General features: G+C 43.5%; 1 protein-coding gene across 3 annotated transcripts in view; it reads left to right on the plus strand.

Moving 5' to 3' along the window:
- Nucleotides 1–12,500, plus strand: part of LOC121543362 (oxysterol-binding protein-related protein 8) — a 158,607-nt gene that overhangs the window by 34,015 nt on the left and 112,092 nt on the right. The window lies entirely within an intron of this gene.

The following is a 12,500-nucleotide window of genomic DNA, read 5'->3' on the forward strand; positions in this document are numbered from 1 at the left end:
TTGGTGGCTTTGTCATATGTAATGTCCTTGTCAGTGCCGGGTATGTTCAGTTCAGGGCTCTCAGTGTCTTAATGATGGCCGACGGTGCTCATGTTCCTAGCCTGCCACCGGCTTTGACAGTCCCAAACTGAGTCACAGTCTCAGGCACTTGTGCAGGACATTAAAGGTCGCTTAGCCTTTTCATGCCTCATGTGGGAATGCCAACAGCAGAGAGAGAGGGATATGAAGAGGTGAACGAATGAGGAAGACGAAAACCTGGAGAAGATAAAACCTGACTACTGCTTTCACATACTCACAACTATACACACAACTATTCCCACAATTATAAACTGGGTGGTTCGATCCCTGAATGCTGATTGGCTGACAGCCGTGGTATACCACGGGTATGACAAAACATCTATTTGTACTGCTCTAATTACATTGGTAACCAGTTTATAATAGCAATAAGGCACCTCAGGGGTTTGTGGTATATGGCCAATATACCACGGCTAAGGGCTGTATCCAGGCGCTCCGCTTTGCATCTCATCAACCCAGTCATGCACTTTATGAACTTCAACTCCACTATAAAAAGCATCTAGACATTATCTCACATTTCTTTTAGACTAACATTTAGTTTTCAACAGTGGAGATTTGAATAAACCTTGCTGTCTGTCTCTCCGACATTTTGCAACATTGTTTCAATATTCAAATTCGATCTCCTGCTGTCCCATAGTAATGAACGTGTCGGGATGAGACAGACAGGCAGGCAGCGTTTCTCATCCGGTCGAAATCATGAATCAGCTGGCATCGTTTTTATGGACATATATATTTTTTAAAGCCATTGAAAAAGGTAAAACGAAACGTGATTGTGTTAGCTGTGTTGTTGGCTAGCTCCTCTGAACAACAGTGTCCTGACGAGTGATCACATTCTCTATGCCAGGCGAAATCGCGCCTCATTAGCTCATTGTTATAGATGTATCCAAATAAATGTCACAGGAAAACAGCTTAAACAAATGCAAATGCAGCTACTTTGCTGTTATTCTGGCTGAACCTTTTGATGTGACTGTAAGTTAGCCGTAGTTGGCTAGCTAGCAGGCAAGGGATAAGAACGTTGCCAGCCAGTATGGCAATGGAACATTTAGAGCGAACGACTGGGTCACGTCTATAGATACAGAACAAAAAGACTGAACGACCGGGTCATGTCTATAGATACAGAACAAAAAGACTGAACGACCGGGTAATGTCTATAGATACAGAACAAAAAGACTGAATGACTGGGTCGCGTCCATAGATACAGAACAAAAAGACTGAACGACTGGGTCACGTCTCTAGCAACCCTAGATATGTGTCAGGACTAGCTTGTGGAAGGATGAAATAGTACGAATAAATTAATCAAAATAACATGTTTAATGAAAACATGTCAATCATTACTTTGTCTCGGGCCTAACAACACCCGTGCCAATATATCCAACAAACACCGGCTTCTCTGGCATTATCACTTAACTATACCCACAGCTACAGTGAGGGGAAAAAGTATTTGATCCCCTGCTGATTTTGTACGTTTGGCCACTGACAGTGAGAGACGGAATAACAACAAAATAATCCAGAAAAACGCATGTCAAAAATGTTATAAATTGATTAGCATTTTAATGAGGGAAATAAGTATTTGACCCCTCTGCATAACATGACTTAGTACTTGGTGGCAAAACCCTTGTTGGCAATCAGAGGTCAGACGTTTCTTGTAGTTGGCCACCTGGTTTGCACACATCTCAGGAGGGATTTTGTTCCACTCCTCTTTGCAGATCTTCTCCAAGTCATTAAGGTTTTGAGCCTGACGTTTGGCAACTCGAACCTTCAGCTCCCTCCACAGATTTTCTATGGGATTAAGGTCTGGAGACTAGCTAGGCCACTCCAGGACCTTAATGTGCTTCTTCTTGAGCCACTCCTTTACATTTACATTTTAGTCATTTAGCAGACGCTCTTATCCAGAGCGACTTACAGTTAGCACATACATTATTTTATCGAACCCACAACCCTGGCGTTGCAAACGCCATGCTCTACCAACTGAGCTACATCCCCTGCCGGCCATTCCTCCTACCCTGGAGACGCTGGGCCAATTGTGCGCCGCCCCATGGGTCTCCCGGTCGCGGCCGGCTACGACAGAGCCTGGATTCGAACCAGGATCTCTAGTGGCACAGCTAGCACTGCGATGCAGTGCCTTAGACCACTGCGCCACTCGGGAGACCTTTGTTGCCTTGGCCGTGTGTTTTGGGTCATTGTCATGCTGGAATACCCATCCACGACCCATTTTCAACGCCCTGGCTGAGGGAAGGAGGTTCTCACCCAAGATTTGACGGTACATGGCCCCGTCCATCGTCCCTTTGATGCGGTGAAGTTGTCCTGTCCCCTTCGCAGAAAAACACCCCCAAAGCATAATGTTTCCACCTCCATGTTTGACGGTGGGGATGGTGTTCTTGGGGTCATAGGCAGTATTCCTCCTCCTCCAAACACGGCGAGTTGAGTTGATGCCAAAGAGCTCGATTTTGGTCTCATCTGACCACAACACTTTCACCCAGTTCTCCTCTGAATCATTCAGATGTTCATTGGCAAACTTCAGACGGGCCTGTATATGTGCCTTCTTGAGCAGGGGGACATTGCAGGCGCTGCAGGATTTCAGTCCTTCACGGCGAAGTGTGTTACCAATTGTTTTCTTGGTGACTATGGTCCCAGCTGCCTTGAGATCATTGACAAGATCCTCCCGTGTAGTTCTGGGCTGATTCCTCACAGTTCTCATGTTCATTGCAACTCCACGAGGTGAGATCTTGCATGGAGCCCCAGGCCGAGGGAGATTGACAGTTATTTTGTGTTTCTTCCATTTGCGAATAATCGCACCAACTGTTGTCACCTTCTCACCAAGCTGCTTGGCGATGGTCTTGTAGGCCATTCCAGCCAAATACTTATTTCCCTCATTTAAAATGCAAATCAATTTATAACATTTTTGACATGCGTTTTTCTGGATTTTTGTTTTGTTATTCTGTCTCTCACTGTTCAAATAAACCTACCATTAAAATTATAGACTGATCATTTCTTTGTCAGTGGGCAAACGTACAAAATCAGCAGGGGATCAAAAACGTATTTCCCTCACTATACCCACAGCTATACCCACAGCTATACCCACAGCTATACACATGCTGGCAGATAAACACAAAATACACAAACACATGTTGTATCATCATCATCGGCGATCATTCTAGTCCAGTATGATTGTCCTCCATGGGGACTTCTATGTGTGGGTCTTCAGATGGCTGTAGAGGCCTGGCTGAGCTCCACAGGCTATGTTGCAGTGTGGGCATGTGTGAGTGATGGTTGTGATGATTGTTGGGTCTTCCTGGTGTTGAGTCTGTCCTTGCGTAGCTGCCGCTTGTTCTCTGTCAGAGCCCCAGGTGTTACAAGTCACCCATAAACAGGGTGGTGCTCCCTCCCTCCCTCTGTGAATCTCTCAGACAGTGTGCTCATTAAAATGGCACACATGCCAGGGACAAACAAGCAAGAGGTTGGTTGGTTCAATACTGATGGGATTACAGGCTGAGTTTTGAACCCGGTCACCCCTTCCCTCAAGACTAAGGACACCATTCAGAATGTACACTGAGTATACAAAACATTAAGAACACCTGCTCTTTCCGTGACATAGACTGACCAGGTGAATCCTAAATATTAGGAACTGAATATTAGGAAGGTGTTCCTAATCTTTGGTATACTCCGTGTACATAAGCGTGCGTGATTCTGACTTCATTGATGTCAATTGGAGACTTCCGATTTAGAAACTCCTAGTTAACCATTGTTAAGATCAGAATAGGTGACCCCTGACCCAATATGGAAAGGTGAATGGTCGTTTTCCCTGTAGAACTCCCTCCCTTAAACCCCCAGTGCAGAAGAATCTCAATATCGAGTTCCTCCTCAAACTTTCAGGAGTAGCGCTCAGACCCTGCTTAGGGCTGGGCTATATCAAATTAATTCAATTAATTTGAATGTATGTTTTAGCGCGATGTTCCAAATGCCTGTATCACAGAATCAAGGTTTTAATTTTGTTTCGTTTTCATGAGCGTTCTATGTTTTTTTTTTTGGTCTCATCTACTTCGCTCCTTCTGTGCTGTGTTCACTGTGTACCTTCCTACTCTCACACAGACACCAAGCCCCTCCTCCTTCTGTGCTGTGTTCACTGTGTACCTTTCTCTCACACAGACACCAAGCCCCTCCTCCTTCTGTGCTGTGTTCACTGTGTACCTTCTCACACAGACACCAAGCCCCCTCCTCCTTCTGTGCTGTGTTCTGTGTACCTTCCTACTCTCACACAGACACCAAGCCCCTCCTCCTTCTGTGCTGTGTTCACTGTGTACCTTCCTACTCTCACACAGACACCAAGCCCCTCCTCCTTCTGTGCTGTGTTCACTGTGTACCTTCCTACTCTCACACAGACACCAAGCCCCTCCCCCTGCAACTCACAACAACAAAGAGACAAAAGATCACATCTTCCTCTCTGACAACAAGCAGTTTAAACTCGCTATTTGCGTTTGAGGTTTGGTCCAACAGAATCGGTCATATGGACGACGAAACGCTTAGACATTATTTTACTGTAATACAGGAGAACTTAACCTTTCTAATGATGCCCTTTTTATGTCTCAACTCCCAAAATGTAGAACAGATCAGACCCTACTGAAACAAGAGTATCAATGATGATGATTGATTGTGGGAAATGTATGCTCAGTTTCTGTCACGCGTGGCATTGTCAGACAGTTATACGCTAGCTATCTAGTCTGTGTTTAATAAATGTGCAATGACCATAGATATACACATTTATATAAGGAATTGGCAACACGTTCTCATTCTGAGAAATATGCATCTTCTTATCCAGGTAGGCCACTTGAACAGTTCAACTGTTCTACCTTGTTAGCAAGCAAATAGATCCAAGTTGGCTAGACTTGAAATAAAACGTTTAGCTGGCTACTCACTACACGTGGGCTTGCGCTCGAGATGGTTTGAGACCTGTGTTAATTTTTTATAAAGCCTGGAACAAGAAGTTGGTCATTATTAGTGGATGTTCATTGTGAATGGTTCTGGTTAAATTTGTAACAAAAAGGGCATTTTCATAGACAGACTTGAAAGCCAGATCAGTGATTATTGCAAAAAAAAGCAGGATAAATGATTTTAATAAAATAATAAAATTACTAGTGGGTCATATGGTTTTGGAAGGCTTATATTTAGCCTAGGTATAATTTTACAAGCCCTGAATTCATTAGATTATTCCTGACTGTTTGAAGTGCGGTGTATTGACTTTTAATTTTTCAACAAGGCTTATTTAGAGAAATCGTTAAAGAAATAGAGATATACAGTGCCTTGCAAAAGTATTCATCCCCCTTGGCATTTTTCCTATTTTGTTGCATTACAACTTGTAATTTAAATGGATTTTTATTTGGATTTCATGTAATGGACATACACAAAATAGTCCAAATTGGTGAAGTGAAATGAAAAAAATAACTTGTTTCAACAAATTCTAAGAAATGAATAACAGAAAAGTGGTGCGTGCATATGTATTCACCCCCTTTGCTATGAAGCCCCTAAATAAGATCTGGTGCAACCAATTACCTTCAGAAGTCACATAATTAATTAAATAAATCCACCTGTGTGCAATCTAAGTGTCACATGATCTGTCACATTATCTCAGTGTATATATATATATATATACACACCTGTTCTGAAAGGCCCCAGAGTCTGCAACACCACTAAGCAAGGGTCACCACCAAGCAAGCGGCACCATGAAGACCAAGGAGCTCTCCAAACAGGTCAGGGACAAAGTTGTGGAGAAGTACAAATCAGGGTTGGGTTATAAAAAAATATCAGAAACGTTGAACATCCCATGGAGCACCATTTAAATCCATTATAAAAAAATGGAAAGAATATGGCACCACAACAAACCTGCCAAGAGAGGGCCGCCCACCAAAACTCATGGACCAGGCAAGGAGGGCATTAATCAGAGAGGCAGCAAAGAGACCAAAGATAACCCTGAAGGAGCTGCAAAGCTCCACAGCGGAGATTGGAGTATCTGTCCATAGGACCACTTTAAGCCGTACACTCCACAGAGCTGCGCTTTACGGAAGAGAGGCCAGAAAAAAGCCATTGCTTAAAGAAAAAAATAAGCAAACACGTTTGGTGCTCGCCAAAAGGCATGTGGGAGACTCCCCAAACATATGGAAGAAGGTACTCTGGTCAGATGAGACTAAAATTGAGCTTTTTGGCCATCAAGGAAAACGCTATGTCTGGCGCAAACCCAACACCTCTCATCACCCCGAGAACACCATGTTTTTCATCATGTTTTTCATTGGACTGGGAAACTGGTCAGAATTGAAGGAATGATGGATGGCGCTAAATACAGGGAAATTCTTGGGGAAACCTGTTTCAGTCTTCCAGAGATTTGAGACTGGGAATGAGGTTCACCTTCCAGCAGGACAATGACCCTAAGCATACTGCTAAAGCAACACTCGAGTGGTTTAAGGGGAAACATTTAAATGTCTTGGAATGGCCTAGTCAAAGCCCAGACCTCAATCCAATTGAGAATCTGTGGTATGACTTAAAGATTGCTGTACACCAGCAGAACCCATCCAACTTGAAGGAACTGGAGCAGTTTTGCCTTGAAGAATGTTGAAAAATCCCAGTGGCTAGATGTGCCAAGCTTATAGAGACATACCCCAAGAGACTTGCAGCTGTAATTGCTGCAAAAGGTGGCTCTACAAAGTATTGACTTTGGGGGGGTGAATAATTATGCACGCTCAAGTTTTTTTTCTGTTTTTTTGTCTTAATTCTTGTTTGTTTCACAATAAAACATATGTTTTATCTTCAAGGTGGTAGGCATGTTACGTAAATCAAATGATACAAACCCCCCCAAAAACAATTTTAATTCCAGGTTGTAAGGCAACAAAATAGGAAAAATGCCAAGGGGGGTGAATACTTTCGCAAGCCACTGTATGTCGTGAATCTCCCGTACATTTAAAAAAAAATCGACCTATGATTTGTAGGCCTTATCGCTCAGCCTTAAACCTTCTGTTATTGGAAAACCATTATCTCAACTTAATCATAATCCTCATTGGCTTTTCTTGCAGCGGGTGCATTGGCAATTAACAGAACAGGCTGTCTCTCCAAAGGGGTTTCACACACAATGGCATCAGTGTGATTATACAGTAACAGGACAAAAGACCCTGATTTCGTCCCAAATGACATCCTATTCCCTAAATGGTGCAGTACTTTTGATCAGAACCCTCTGGTCAAAAGTAGTGCACTAAATAGGGTATAGGGTGCCATTTGGGGCACATGTCATTTCTATTCCTCTCAGCTAATGAGGGAGCAGTTAGACTTTAATTGTGGGAATATTTAAGTGTGGGAATTTCTCTGAATGGTCTCCTGAGACTGCGTTGCAAGACGAAGTGCGTTCCTACGGTCCACAAATGACAAGAGCTGCTGTTGTGGCTTGACCATGCAAGACTCCCCAGTGGGCTTATTGTAGATGGCGTTTCTTGCTGTTGTTTACTGAAACATGAGAGGGATAGCAGCAAACACAAAAACAAAGATCAGGGTAGCTGGGATCGGCTCCAACAATAGACGGTCCCAAATGATCGGCACAATAAGGAACAGTTCATTGAAGGCTTTCAGTGGTCTGGGCTGGAGTCCAGTTTCTGACTGACGAATTACAGCATCCTCTATTAGGTTGGTTGTCTTTAGTCAGTTATACTAGGCCTGCCTTTGGAAATACACACACACACACACACACACACACACACACACACACACACACATGCTCCTAATGCAGTTCCAGCAAATTGTGCAGGTTGAGTAACAGAGAGGTCTTCCCATGATCGTGAACGAAAGAAGAAAGGAGAAGTTTCTTCTCTCTTTGTAACAATGAAAGAGAGCGAGAGGCCATAAGAAAGGCCTCTATTGATGTCACTTCTCTGGTTGACATCTCAGAGACTTACAAAAGAGAGATGTCACAGAGCGACAGCCGAGGAACCTGCGAGCACCAGTAATCATTGATAGATGAGCAGGGGTTGCCAAGATGCCTGGCGGTGAAAACAACCATTTATTTCAGCGAATGTTTTACGATCTGTCAGTTCTCACCACTACCGTTCCATTGGCATTAATCTGGAGCTGGGGTTGTGCACTCAGACCAGGGCGGTGAGTTTTTACGTTCCTTGGAAACTAAAAGTGCTGTAAATCATTTCCTTATTGTATATGCTACTTCTTCCTTAAAGGGAAGTTCACCCATTTTACAAAATGTTTATCTGGCCACTGTCTCCAAATGCTAACTTTTTAGCATTTGTGGCACAAAACCCAATGCAAGTCAATAGTGAATAGGTGAACTATCCCTATAAACGTAGTAATTTTAAGTCGGGCTCAGCGGGAGTTCTCAGCACAGATTAGTTCTGTACCCTAATTAAAGTAGTTAGTATTATACTGAAAATGAGCCTCTGATCACTCGTAATGTTTGTTTGTCTGGAGTCTAGTAGGGGTAAAGCTCTGTTCTTCTGTTGTCTCCTCTCCTCCCTCAGCAGAGCGTGGGAAACCGGCAAGGTTTTGTGGTCACTCACTTACTTTCTTTCTGCTTAGGCCTAACCCCAGGGCCTGTGTCCCTCTTCACAGGAATCATGACCCTTCTCAACAGGCTAGATTTATACCACCAGAGTAGTGTCTTTGTGCAGGTGGCACTTTTTTTTTCTTGAACAGTGTACCTCACATTTTTAGGCGTGGGTTGTGGAAATTAAGCTAGCTAGTGTTTTTGCCACCAATTTTTATTTATTTAATTTATACAAATGTTTCTGTCTAGCACCAGTCATTATGCTAGAATTTGCCTTATTGAGGTAAAATGACATCTCTGGTACTTGTTACAGTGAGGGAAAAAAGTATTTGATCCCCTGCTGATTTTGTACGTTTGCCCACTGACAAAGACATGATCAGTCTATAATTTTAATGGTAGGTTTATTTGAACAGTGAGAGACAGAATAACAACAAAAAAATCCAGAAAAACGCATGTCAAAAATGTTATAAATTGATTTGCATTTTAATGAGGTAGTAGGTTCGATCCCCGGGACCACCCATACACAAAAATGTATGCACGCATGACTGTAAGTCGCTTTGGATAAAAGCGTCTGCTAAATGGCATATTATTTTATTATTATATTATAATGAGGGAAATAAGTATTTGACCCCTCTGCAAAACATGACTTAGTACTTGGTGACAAAACCCTTGTTGGCAATCACAGAGGTCAGACGTTTCTTGTAGTTGGCCACCAGGTTTGCACACATCTCAGGAGGGATTTTGTTCCACTCCTCTTTGCAGATCTTCTCCAAGTCATTAAGTTTTCGAGGCTGACATTTGGCAACTCGAACCTTCAGCTCCCTACACAGATTTTCTATGGGATTAAGGTCTGGAGACTGGCTAGGCCACTCCAGGACCTTAATGTGCTTATTCTTGAGCCACTCCCTTGTTGCCTTGGCCGTGTGTTTTGGGTCATTGTCATGCTGGAATACCCATCCACGACCCATTTTCAATGCCCTGGCTGAGGGAAGGAGGTTCTCACCCAAGATTTGACGGTACATGGCCCCGTCCATCGTCCCCATGTCCTGTCCCCTTAGCAGAAAAACACCCCCAAAGCATAATGTTTCCACCTCCATGTTTGACGGTGGGGATGGTGTTCTTGGGGTCATAGGCAGTATTCGTCCTCCTCCAAACACGGCGAGTTGAGTTGATGCCAAAGAGCTCCATTTTGGTCTCATCTGACCACAACACTTTCACCTAGTTCTCCTCTGAATCATTCAGATATTCATTGGCAAACTTCAGACGGCCCTGTATATGTGCCTTCTTGAGCAGGGGAACCTTGCGGGCGCTGTAGGATTTCAGTCCTTCACGACGTAGTGTGTTACCAATTGTTTTCTTGGTGACTATGGTCCCAGCTTCCTTGAGATCATTGACAAGATCCTCCCGTGTAGTTCTGGGCTGATTCCTCACCATTCTCATGATCATTGCAACTCCACAAGGTGAGATCTTGCATGGAGCCCCAGGCCGAGGGAGATTGACAGTTATTTTGTTTCTTCCATTTGCGAATAATCGCACCAACTGTTGTCACCTTCTCACCAAGCTACTTGGCGATGGTCTTTTGTAGCCCATTCCAGCCTTGTGTAGGTCTACAATCTTGTCCCTGACATCCTTGGATAGCTCTTTGGTCTTGGCCATGGTGGAGAGTTTGGAATCTGATTGATTGATTGCTTCTGTGGACAGGTCTCTTTTATACAGGTAACAAACTGAGATTAGGAGCACTCCCTTTAAGAGTGTGCTCCTAATCTCAGCTCGATCACCTGTATAAAAGACACCTGGGAGCCAGAAATCTTTCTGATTGAGAGGGGGTCAAATACTTATTTCCCTCATTAAAATGCAAATCAATTTATAACATTTTTGACATGCGTTTTTCTGGATTTTGTTGTTGTTATTCTGTCTCTCACTGTTCAAATAAACCTACCATTAAAATTATAGACTGATCATTTCTTTGTCAGTAGGCAAACGTACAAAATCAGCAGGTTATCAAATACTTTTTTCCCTCACTGTATATTGACTGGGTTCGAACCTGGGTCTCCTGTGCACCACAACATTGTGTTAGCCCACTGAGCTAAAGCCGCTAGGCCACCGAATGCTGCTGGGTGGTCTTCAAGTTGAGCCAGTTATGGTCATTTGAACGGCTTTTAAAGCAGATCACTTTTGGAGCATTTATGGCCAGACCCATTCTCTGAATGGCAGGTTTCCAAACTGCTCTCAAAACAACAATGTTTTGCAATGTTTGTCCTTTGACGATTTTCTTGCAGCCCGGTCTCAAAGGTGCAATTACCTTACGCCTTGTGGAAGCAAACAGTAGCTATATTGCCTAGCGTGACTTAGCTTGTGTGGAAGGTCAGCAATAAGCCACTGAAGGAGTGCAAACACCTATTGATGTGGCTATCATCCCAACCACTTGTCTGACCCCTCTCTTTCACACCTTCTGTTCCACCGTAGGCACAACACACGCCAGATACAGGAAGTCATGCGGGCTTGTTGTTTCTATGGATGCATCCCAAATGACACCCTATTCTCTATATAGTGCACTACTTTTGACCAGGGCCCTATGGGACGCAGCCTATATCATCACGCCAGCTAGTGTTCAGCCTGGCCCTACATAGAAAAGTCGGAAACAAAATCTGTCCAATAATAGCTCAGTATTCTCCCCATGTGATCACAATTAGATTATGTGGAATGTAGATGTTTTTTTGTCATTTGAAGCCCTCTGAAAAAATAAGATGCCTCATTCTGTACCCTTGGAGTCTAACCCTGACATCAAAACAGGGCCTTCAATTTAACCTTGATTTTAAAACAGGGCCTTCAGTTTAACCCTGACGTAATAACAGGTCCTTCAGTTTAACCCTGAAGTAATAACAGGGCCTTCAGTTTAACCCTGACTTCAAAACAGGGCCTTCAGTGTAACCCTGACTTCAAAACAGGGCCTTTAGTTTAACCCTGACTTCAAAACAGGGCCTTCAGTTTAACCCTGACTTCAAAACAGGGCCTTCAGTGTAACCCTGACTTCAAAACAGGGCCTTCAGTTTAACCCTGACTTCAAAACAGGGCCTTCAGTGTAACCCTGACTTCAAAACAGGGCCTTTAGTTTAACCCTGACTTCAAAACAGGGCCTTCAGTTTAACCCTGACTTCAAAACAGGGCCTTCAGTGTAACCCTGACTTCAAAACAGGGCCTTTAGTTTAACCCTGACTTCAAAACAGGGCCTTCAGTGTAACCCTGACTTCAAAACAGGGCCTTCAGTGTAACCCTGACTTCAAAACAGGGCCTTTAGTTTAACCCTGACTTCAAAACAGGGCCTTCAGTGTGGTCTTAAGCTCCTGACACCAGCCCACATTATGCCCTCTGTCTATGCCCCTACTATCCGTCCCCTTTCTCCTTGGAATTCTGATCCCCTTTAAAGAATAATAAAATAAATAAAACAGGACCTATAATAATAAAATAAAACCTTTATTTAACTAGGCAAGTCAGTTAAGAACAAATTCTTATTTACAATGACGGCCTACCTTCACTGTCCAAGGTAAGCATTTACCATGGTTTAATCTCTCCACCATGCCATGCCTCTGCCTGCTGCACCCTCTCCTCCAGAGACTCGTATAGACCAGCCCAAATTAATGGCCTTTCTTTTGACCCAGTTGGCACTCTTCCAAGTTCACTTCTTTGCCTACTTCCAAGCCTTGTCGATTTCAACGGAGAAAAAAAAAATGTCTGGAGGCTTTTTTGGTTGCCCCATTGATCACTTCATTGCTGGCAAATGAAAATGTGTAGAGAGAGAAGAGAGCAGAGGAGAATCATACTGTCTTTGTGAAACCACTTAAGACATCGTCCCCTCATCGTCCCCTCACTCTTAACTGGGTTTCTCTGCTGGGTCTTT

This window comes from Coregonus clupeaformis, chromosome 28 (genome assembly GCF_020615455.1).
Source record: "Coregonus clupeaformis isolate EN_2021a chromosome 28, ASM2061545v1, whole genome shotgun sequence".
Taxonomy (NCBI): domain Eukaryota; kingdom Metazoa; phylum Chordata; class Actinopteri; order Salmoniformes; family Salmonidae; genus Coregonus; species Coregonus clupeaformis.